Source organism: Pinus tabuliformis, chromosome X, assembly GCF_031772625.1.
Source record: "Pinus tabuliformis cultivar Carrire ecotype Pingquan chromosome X, CPIR1, whole genome shotgun sequence".
In the NCBI taxonomy this organism is placed as follows: domain Eukaryota; kingdom Viridiplantae; phylum Streptophyta; class Pinopsida; order Pinales; family Pinaceae; genus Pinus; species Pinus tabuliformis.
In genome coordinates this window covers 904,032,630-904,043,946 of record NC_142308.1, presented here as the reverse complement: position 1 = coordinate 904,043,946, position 11,317 = coordinate 904,032,630, and the positions used below count along the sequence as shown (strand labels likewise).

Below are 11,317 nucleotides of genomic sequence, written 5' to 3'. Positions count from 1 at the left end.
CTCTGGATATTAACATACACCTTCTGGTCTTCCATATTTTCTTTGAAGGTCCTTGCTGAGAAAATTTTATTCGCCTTCTGCCATGTGAGATATGATTCCTTTTCTACATATAGTTGAGTGTCTGAGCATACTGGCAAGTAAACTAGCGTAATCTCAACTGCCTCCCCGATACTTCTCTTTGTGGTATCTTTTAAGCAACTCTCTTGGGTGCCATGATAACAGTGAATGATGAAGAGAAATGGCCAACACCTATAATACCTAAGAGATGAAAAAGCACTCATGGCAGACAATAAATTAGTTTCAACAAAACAACTTACAAATCAAGATCATGCACAACCACATTCATTGACTAGGAAAATTGTGCAATTCTAGAAGTGAAGGGAGGGAGATTGTTTGTGGGAACTACACATTGTGAAATCTTAACAGCCAATGATGTAGCTTGAGGCTAGAGATGGAACAATTCGCAGTCCAAGCTAGGCAGATTGTGGGAGAGCCTATGCATCTCACAGTCTCAGTGGCTAAGGTGGTAGACCCGAGCCTTGGAATATGCACAATTTTCATATATGCACAATTTTTGTATATGGAATTTGTGCATATACGATGCAGATACATAAAAGACGTGTATATACGGAAGATATGCACATATAAGAAAGTGACATATATATAGAACATATGTGCATATCTTCCGTATATGTACAATTTCCATATGTGCACAAAAATGCAGCCTCTATATAGGTACAACCTCTGTATATACACATCTTCTATATATACGCAACTTCCATATATGCACATATCTTCTATATATGGATAAAATTTTGTATTTGCACATATATGAAAGTTGTGCATATACAAAAGAGATGCACATATATGGAAGTTGAACAGATACAAAAGATATGTGATACAAAAGATGTGCACATCTTTAGTATATGCATAACTTTTGTATATGTGTATATCTTCCATATATGCACTTATTTAGTATATGTTCATTTCTTCAGTATATGTTCATATTTGGAAGTTTCACATTTATAATAGATGTGCATATACAGAAGAGATGTGCATATATGGAAGTAATCTCTGCTTCCCTTGCGTCTTGTAGGTGAACCTGGGCTAGCATATGAAAGTCTTCTTACACACTTGTGTTTTCCACCTCCCTTTAGTCACACATAATGTAGTAGGAGAAAGAGTAAGCGGCCCATTATCCGCACATCATTTCTTTTTCATGCAAGGAACAATTGAAATATAGTGTAATTAGGAAGATCTCTCATTCTTGGACTTTGATACATCCCTTCAGATTAAGGGGGGAATGTTAGATATCTAATCCTCCACTGATGGTTTGTGTAGTTTCCATCATCAAGGCTGGGCTGTCATCTAGAATTGTGCAGTTCTCAAGCTTAAGGTTGGCCTGCCAAGAGGGTTTGCGCAATTTCTTGAGGCAAGGTTGGCCTGCCTCCCAAGATTGTGCAATTTTTGGAGGCAATCTCAGCAATGTTGCAAGGTGTAGTCAGAAGGTTGCTTGTAGCTGTAAAATTTCAGATCAAGGTCGAAACAAAGAGTCACAATTACCATATAAAAATATAAGTCTTGAACATACCATGAATACTTGACGATAATATAAGATAAGCTTCTGTGGATAGAAATAAGGCTCCAAAATCAAAGCACAGGAAAAATTTTGGAGGATGGTTGTAGCAGCTACAATAGTCAAACATCACTAACACCAACCAGATCAGTCTCTACCCAATTTTTCCAGGGCTCCAGAGCGTTTTTCCAACCAAGGCTCCAGGACTAGTAACTCAACCGAAGTTGTTCCAAGGCTCCAAATCGTTTGTTCCAACAAACGGCTCGAGGAACTAGTAATTCAACCCACAACTATAAGGGACCTGGGCACCAATCAGAAACATGTGGAAAAACCCACAATACCATGGTTATCCAAGAAATGGAAAGGCTAGGAAAAAACACTATCAATCTAGGTAATCCTCCATGTCAATGACTATTATAGCTAAATAACCAAATGCATATACCATGCATGCCAAAACTAACAAGGAAATCATACATGAAACTTGATACTTGCAAGGCAATCCCATTGTAGTTGTTGATCCTTCTATCCCCTTTCCCTTTCTTACTTTTTCTTTGCCTTCTTTCTCCAAATCCATGAAAACTAGAGTGCTCCAAGCATTCTCCAGGATTTCTCTAAGCGTGCAAGATTATGAGAGAGAGAAAAAATAATGAGAGTGTCAAAGACTGAACTCACAAAACCTGTGAACTAATCCTCGGAATTATTTTTATCATTGAGGCCTCTATTTTCTTCATTTTCCTTTATTTTTCCTTGAATTTTCCTCACATGAAATTATATGACCTTTCATCTCCCTTTTCTCCTATTTTCCATTATTTTCACAAACAAATTCCAATTAATCCCACTTTGTCTTTGCCAATTCCCATAGTCATTAATTAATCACCAATGATCCCCATCACTATGTTTTACCAAATATTATGTTTGCAATATGCGTCGCATGACCTTGGTTATTAGTTTTATTTATTTGCATAGGAAATCAACCAGGGGTTGTTACAGGAGCTCGGTCATAAGGTTAAATTACCCAAAGGATAAGACAATGGAGGTATGGTTAAGACGATAGTCAAAATCTATGAGGGGTTGGGTCAATGATTTGGAGAGATGTGGCCTAAGGGATACATGTTATGGAAAAACTGAACAAGCGGAAATTGGAATGGCAGGAACATATTAATTGGACAATGTCCATGGATTGGGCGTGATGGTAGGCATAGGATCTCTGCAGATCTAGTGGAATTTCTAAATTATCACGATGTTTATTATATTGTAGTTATGGCTAGATATGATCCCTCAGATGTTGATAATCATTTATAGGTGTCTACTCAAGATTTAGAGATCTTCCCTGTCTTTATAAGTGAATGGAATATTTTTTTTTATGAATTTGGGGAAAGCAGGTATTGTTTTAAATAGGGATGAAGAATATAGTCTTTCTTGGTCTAAAAACAAGAAATCTGGGGTTATTTCAACAAAGCATGGATACCATTCTTTGATTAAGAAAAATATGTCTTGTAATTCCCAATGGTGGTTTGATTTGGTTTGGAAATGTCAAGGACTCCAGAAATGTCATCTTGTTTATCGCTTCTCCTTGAAATGAATATTCTTAGTTGGGATTTAAAAAATATGGGAAGGTCACAGATTTTGTATTTTATGTTGTCAGAACAGTGAATCTATTGACCATTTATTTTTTTTCCCTTTCGTTAAGACTATTTGGAAAGAGGTTTTGTTAGTCCTTAAAACAAAAGGTTGGTGGTTTGGAAATTCTGTTAAAGAAAGTTTGTGGCTTTAGGTTCTGAGATTAGTTTGTCCTCTTTTAAATTTATCCCCACATTTATGATGTGGGGCATTTGATTAGAGATAAATAGTTTTTTTTTAGAATGATGTTGTATGCTCAACAATAATTGCACATAATTCTAGAGTTTCATTTTTGGAATATGTCAAGCCCTTGAAATCAAAGAAGATAAGAATTATAAGGGAGCAATTATTATTTGAAGTAAATTTATGGGGTTTCTTTGATGGTTGTTATCAAAGGGATAATTGTGGGGCTGATGTTTCCATTCTATTCCCTAAGAATGTGGTTCTATAATGTTAGTTGGGCATTGGAAATGGAACGAACTTTGTTGCTGAGTTGATTGCTCTATGGTGTGCTTTAAGGTTAGATTTGTGGAAGTAGGTGAAGGTTTTCAAACTAATTGGTGATTCTAAAATAATAGTGAGTTGGTTCAATGGAAAGGTGGATCTCTGAATCCTTCGCTTGGAATCATGGAAAAGGAAGATCCAGTTATTACAACAACAGTTTGAAGATCTTAAGATCCTTCACGATTACAAGGAGCATATAGTTCTTATAGATCTACTCTCAAAAGAAGCTTTAATTTGGGATGTTGGCATTTGTACCTATTCTAAATTCCACAATAGTGTTATATTGTTAATTTTTTCCTTTAATCTCTTTAATCTTTCTTTTCCAATGACTAATTAGTCTTTCTTCTTTAAGTATAACTGAAACTTAATTTAGATGTTAAAATAAAAATGTCTCATGAAAAAATCAAATAAACTACCATGTAACCAAAACCTTACACTTTTTTATTTCTATTCTAAAAATATATAAAAATAAAAATAAAAAACATATTTTTCCTTTTAAAAAAACATAAATACATATTTGAATTTTAATTTCATTATTTTCCTATATTAATTTTTAGAATTTTACATGGTAAAAGTGTTAAAGCTTATCTATTTCAAATTTTTACATGGTAAAAGTGTTAAAGCTTATCTATTTCATATGGTTTGAAATATGGATATAACACCTAAGTTAAAATGAAATATACACCTATAGCAAATTACATTTTGAATCTTAAAAATGATAGAAGTTTTAATTTCTTTCCCCGGCTCAAAGTAAGGAGAAGAGATAATGAGCCCACGAGGCTGTGAAGAAATAATAACACTCACTGTAATTGAAATTTATTATTTTTTAACCTAAATTCTTACACGTATTTCTATTGTTAAATAGAAGTTAATGAACTCAAAGTTGTTATAGAATATCCAAGCTGATAAAAAATAAGAAACAAGTCTTCTCTTTTTTCCGATCTTATTCCATTCAATGTATTTGGTATTTTTGTAACCTTCAAATTATTATATTATATTTTATTTTATTTAATGAGATAATTTTTATATTTTTATATTTTTAATTTGTTGTAAATATGATATATAAATATATTAAAAAATTTAATTGTAGAGATCAGTGATTAGAAATATAAAATTAAAATAAATTATTTATATAATTAAGAGTTATTTTTATTTAGTTAAGACTTAAGTTAATGGTCTAAGAATCAACGGTATTTGAGAGGAGTGAAAGCCTATCTTTTATGGACCACAAGTAAGTGGGTAATCCACATGGTGTGGTTTTTCTTGAATAACAATGATGAGTTGGCTTGCATTCATGGATAGCAAATAGTAATGGTTGTCCTCATTCTTGGTTTGACAATTCAGCTATAATAGGTTTTTCCACTATTTAAAAAGAAAAAATAAGAACAATAGAAATATGGGCTTGGAGTATTGTGCTGAAATTATTTTTTCTTGACTAAGAGCTACTCCGAACAATGATGAGTCAGCTTGCATTCATGGATAGAAAATAGTCATGGTTGTCCACATTCTAAGTTTGACAATTCAGTTATAATAGATTTTTACACTATTTAAAAAAAGGAACAATAAAAATATGGGCTTGGAGTATTGCCGTGAATTTTTTTCTCTTGGCTAAGAGCTAGACTTTTTTGGACGTAAGGAAATAAATTAAATACCCAAGACCCAGACGAAATCCTAATCCTTTAAGGGCCACAAGTGGGTACTTACAAGTGGTGCGGTTTTCCTTGAATAATAGTGATGAGTCAACTAACATTTGAAGATAGCAACTAGTGATGATTGTCTCTATTACTGGTTTGACAACTAAATTAAGATAAATTTTTCCATTATTTAGAGAAAAAAACACCAATAAAAATAATACAACAAGAATGATAATATCTCCATTTATGACTCATGTAAATATAAACTCATAATATTATGTGTTTCATAAAATTTGACACTTAAATTTCTGAATATGTACATGATTAGCTGAAAATCTATTTGTACATGACATAGTTTACAATCGAAGTAGACAGTGGTATCTAAAAGCAAAAAGACAATCCCTGACTACCAATATGACTCATATGTAAATATGAACTCAGAGATTTCGAATGTTATTGATACTGCCACTCATGATCTGCTTTGGAAAAGATTTAGAAATACAACTGAAGTGTGTAACAAGTACGAGGACAAGAAGCCATATTAACTTGATTGAACTTGTATAAATGATATTTGTGACGTAAAAAGCATATAAATCATAATTCTATTCGTACTACTAAAACATGAGTTTGTTGAATATGAAGTGATATAAACAATTATTCATTAGTCTCATAACATGAGTTCACTGAAAATGAAGTGATATAAACAATTGTTCATTAGTCTCGTAGTGTCTCTTTCATGGATATAAATAATGTAGCTTTTTAGAAGTGTTTTTTAATTTTAAAAAACAACTCAACAATTAAATCCATAATCCATGGGATCGAGCGAAAGGATTTTAAAATAATCCATGGGATCGAGCGAAAGGATTTTAATTTTAAAAGGCAACTCAACAATTAAATCCATGGATCAAGAGAAAGGGTAAGAGGTACTGGAAATCTGCTATGTGCAACAAAATTTCTGATTGTTTTTGTACATGTCCACAATATTCATACAATTGACAATCAATGTGCTAATCACTACAACTAAAGCCCATTCATGATTTCATTGCCAAACCCAAAGGCAGCAAAAATAGTTTGAATAAAATATTCCAAAGAACTTATCGTACACTTTAACTCATCCTCTACATTTTGTACTTGTTATAGCCATCAACATGCAAATCACTTAATAAGCAGAAAAGCGTCGGATCTGCATGGATCCCCTGTTTTTCTTGCTTCCTGGCTCTTCTTAGGTTGAAAAACTGTTCTGTGGACAATCTTATTCTTTGAAGTGTTGATCCGTAGATTTCAATGTTATCTTCTAAGTCTGATATAATCCATGAAAATATGTAACTTTCTATGTTAAGGACGATCTAATATAATCCATGAAAATATGTGACTTTCTATGTTAAGGAATGAAAGTCTGTTTTTTTCGTCTGAAAAAATAAATAGAAAGCGTTGGATCACAGACTACTGTAATCAGCGTTCAAAATTGAACACGTCAGAGCCCTTCAAAGGGCCTCTGGCACGTCAGAGAAGTAAGGAGAAATTTTTACGCATCAAAAGAAATTTAAAATATGATTTTTGTCATTTAAAAAAAAAATTGGAATAATATCTTAAAATTTTTTAAGAAGGGTTGTTAAATTTTCAACATTTTTTTAAATTTCATTTTTTCTGAAATTAAAATTTTAAGAATGTTGAATTTGTGAATTTCCTTTCATGTTAAAACTTAAATTCCATTTGAGAAACTCCCATTTCAAAAACAACAATTTCTTTTTGGGTTGTTTTTTCTAATTGTGCATATGATGCAAGTTCTTATTACTTATTATGTCAAAATTACCTTTTCATACCAATACATTTGGCAGTTTTTAAGTTTCTCTCATTTAAAAAACAACAGTTTCTTTTTGAGTTGTTTTTTCTAATTGTGCATATGATCCAAGTTCTTATTAATTATTATTTCACAATTACCCTTTGATACCATTTCATTTGGTAATTTCAATTGAGAGCCAGTAGATGTCAATATGGGTCGTGTATTGGGTTTGTAATTTTATTGGGTTGTGCCTGAAGGTTGCCCAAAGCAAGGTTTGACAACGATTTAAGCTGGAGAGGAGCATAGATTCATGATTCTGCAAACACCTATCAAGCAAGGTTTAAGCACAATTTATGCTTGGAGAGGAGTGCATTCCACAGGCTTCCTAACATACTAGATTTTATTTGTTTGCGGATTCCTAATTCGTGGTATGTTTTCATATTCCCAATTTCTGAATGAGTTACTTGTATCAGTGTTAGTAAATGTGCTAGTGACTTGGAGGCAAGATACTAGTAATCAGAGAACAGATTTGTCTTTGTTCATAATAATTCTAGATGCCACCCCAAATCTGGAAAGTATGTTATAGATTGCGTGTAGTTTTCTTAACTTATTTTTCTAGAAAACAACAAGTCATCCACAATTATGAGATGTGAAATACTAGTGGTTTTTATTACCCCGCATTTAGCAATTAGTCTATTTCCTCTAGGCAACATCATATAGTCATCAAAATTAGCCTTAGATCTCAATAGCATTATACACAACACCTTGTTAGATTAAGCTAATGATCTGAACCCTCAAATACCCATAAGAAATATTTGAGTGTGGTGTTATGGCCTATAGCATAACACATAGTTTTCCTATAGCAGCATAAACTTTACTCTTGATCTTCCAATGATATCCCAACAGGTTGATCCACTGCTTCTTTTAACTCGGCGTCCTTACAAGAAGGAACCATCCTCACACAGTTGCAAGAGGGAGGCTCAAACCGTCCCTTATCTTATTCCAGTTTCATTCTGTATGATGGCTACTTTGCTGCGGCTAGATGACAACAAATAGAAGCCCTTCTAAAATGCATATTTAGGGTCCTTATTACAGTGTATGGGTTCACTACTGATCAACTCTCCTTCGTTGTGAATAGGGCTTCATCATAACTGCGGATTAGGGCATCATCAAACAATAGATTAGTAGGCTTCGTTAGGGCTCCTTTGATAGTGTGTAAGTGTCACCCTTAATTGCGGATTACATCAACCTTGAGGAATGCAGCTAGGGCATCTTATATAGACTCCTCTTTGACTGTGTCTAGGGCTGGTTAAGGCCTCCTCTTCCCAGCGTATAATGATCCTCTTCTTGCTACGTAGATAGGTCTCCTTTTGCTGCATGTAGAAGGGAGACTAATGAGGAGTATCAATTTTGCAACCAAGTATAGGGACTGTAGTTCCAATAATTTGAGATGTGCAAATATTGGAAGTCTCAGCTTTCCAAAAGAGTTTTAATAGACAATAGAATAGTGAGTTGGTCAAATCTAAAGTTTATAAGCTAGAATTACATTGATACTTCCTTTATAAGCTAGAATTTATTTTTAATTTTATAAATGAGACCTTCCATATACTTTTAATATAAGTGTTTTTGTTTCTTCTTATTTTTATTTTTATTTCAATTTCATTAAGATATAATTATGCCTATATGTTTATTTTTGTACTCATATGCAGTTTCCCAACTATGATTTTGTCCCTATAGTTGGTTCAATTGTGGCTGAGTTCAAGGCCTGCGCAATATGATCTTATGTGGTTACATTTCTCAATCACATGTGTAAGAGTAATTCATTTACTAATGCAGTGTTTGACGTAGTGTTATCTTTTTGTTTGTGAAAAAATAAAAAGAAATTTGAAAATAATTTACTATTGTCAATTGAATTGCTTTTTTTTATGCTTTTCATTATAGAAGTGCGATCTAGATGTGTGCCCTTCTAAATGAAATTAAGACCTGCCCTTCAAATTTGATCACTGATTGTAATGCAGTGATTTGAAAAAGAAAAATCATTTGAAAGGCCACCTGAGATCATGGTTTATATACTTAGAATATTAAGAAGAGGGTTTGCACAGCGGTAAGCAACACTACAATAATTGTTGCCGCCAGAGCTAAACTTCTGCACAACGATGAGAAATGATCCTTCATGAGCTCGGCAAACCAAACCTTGAATTTACTTTTGTACTGAACATTCACTTGTTTTTTCAGTTGCCTGAGTACATCTACCCGGCTAACGGTGACTCCCTTACATAGACCATTGAAGAGATTGGCAACCTCTGCGTCGCTCCCAAGGTAATTTGTAACGATGTTACTTCTTCTCGTCATAGCCATGTCTTCATTAGAGTCGATCAGCTCGTCCATCAAACTCAGGTAACACGTCACATAATTGATTTTAGATGCCTTACACACCTCAAACGCTACTAGGTTACGGAAGAGTACCTCTATCTGGTTTGTGATATCGGCGGAAGACAAATTGTGGCTCTCTTAGCCTCAAATCTAATCTTCTTGATGCCTCCATCTGATCACTCAAATTTGATCCCAGCATTTCTTAATTCCACTGCACGAGGGATGCGTTTGACGTCATTTTCTGCTCCTTCGTCTGGGCCGTTGGGGTCGATTTGATCATCTGCATAGACAATCAGCCCGTGCAACAAGCCCAGAAGATGCTGAACATGTTTATCTGGCTGCGGCCATGACCAATTACTCATATCGTAATTGAAAGGATAAAACTTGGACCTTGTAGCTTTTACCAACACTTTGAAAAGCTTTCTCTGGACTTCAACAATAGGGACCGAGTCGAGCTCCAGTTGTAGCAGCTTTCAGAGAACGGTTACAGGGATTTGATTCTCGAGCATTAAAATGTCATTCAGTATATCGAATGTCATTCAGTATATCGAACCCAGTGTTATCAATCTTATTTCTCTCAAAAATAGGTTCATATTAATTACTCGCGTCCGCTACTGGGAATTTGTCGCTGCCCAGAGTCCTCAATACCTCTAAAATGAAGCAACCAGTCGAAACTGAGCATCATAGCGAGGTTCTCTCCGTCGCAATCGATTTTTTCTTCATATCCCTCCCTGATTTCGTCCTCCACCTGCAGGATCACATTCTTTGCTTCGGGAGAAATTCATATTATTTGGAACGTTGGCGAGGTTCCTTTTGATATTAAACCATATCGTCATTCTACGCAGGGCTCTTCCTTTGTGATTATCCATGGAAGGGAGCTCTGCTTTCCTATGATGATACAGACCCAACGAAACTATTTTAGGAACGTATGCTTCTTTTCTTTTTTGAGTCTTTCAGGAAGTTGGGAACTTTATATATTAACACAGTGGACGGCGATGGCAAGCAATCAACATCACAATTCTGTTGAATAGTGATAGTCCATTCTTCCTCATTGATCCATTCTCGGTGGCGATTGTCACGAAATCGATCTATCATCGTCACTCTCAGAACCAGATTCAACTGGCAGAACAGAGAGAGGTCCGGCTATAATTAATCATTCATCCATGATTGATTTATGGCTACAAACACAGCTTTCAGCTTTCAGTTTCAGAAGAACACTAGTAGAGGGCAACCAATATTTCCGACACCATTAATACATCGGTACAAGTTCAAATTTTGAATTTGGGCAGGGCGGGTCTTGTGTTTCGTATGAGGGCATTTCAAATTTCAAACTTGGGTAGGGCGAGTCTTGTGTTTCGTATGAGGCCATTTCATGGCTATCAATATCAGAGGAATGGATGGGCCTATCTTACGCATGCTTCTGCGTTTCATGACCATCAATACAAACAGCCAGATGGATGGATGATCATATTCTGAACACCTTCATAACTATTAACTAAACATCTTCCCTTAACTAGAAAGTGTTTTCCTAAAAATTAAGTATATCGATTGACTGGTAAATAGATGTCAGAATTCCCATATACCAATGTACTTATAAGGTGCATTAATGAATCTATAGAAGTGGAAATAGACCTTGCTAAAGTAATCGCGTTATTTGTTAACGCAAAACTGAGGAGATGGAAGTCCCCATATCGAGGCGGCCAAAACCCACTGTCAAGATACTATCTCTTGTACTCTTAAACTGTAATAAATATCCTATAAAGATGAAAATAAGGCTTGCCTATTGGAGTGCACCCTGAGAAGTGACTACACAGTTCTATTTGTTTA

General features: G+C 34.5%; 1 pseudogene; it reads right to left on the bottom strand.

Annotated features, from left to right (window-relative positions):
- Positions 1-9,190: 9,190 nt before the first annotated feature.
- LOC149142609 (putative UPF0481 protein At3g02645) lies at positions 9,191-10,585 on the bottom strand (annotated as a pseudogene).
- Positions 10,586-11,317: the final 732 nt, after the last annotated feature.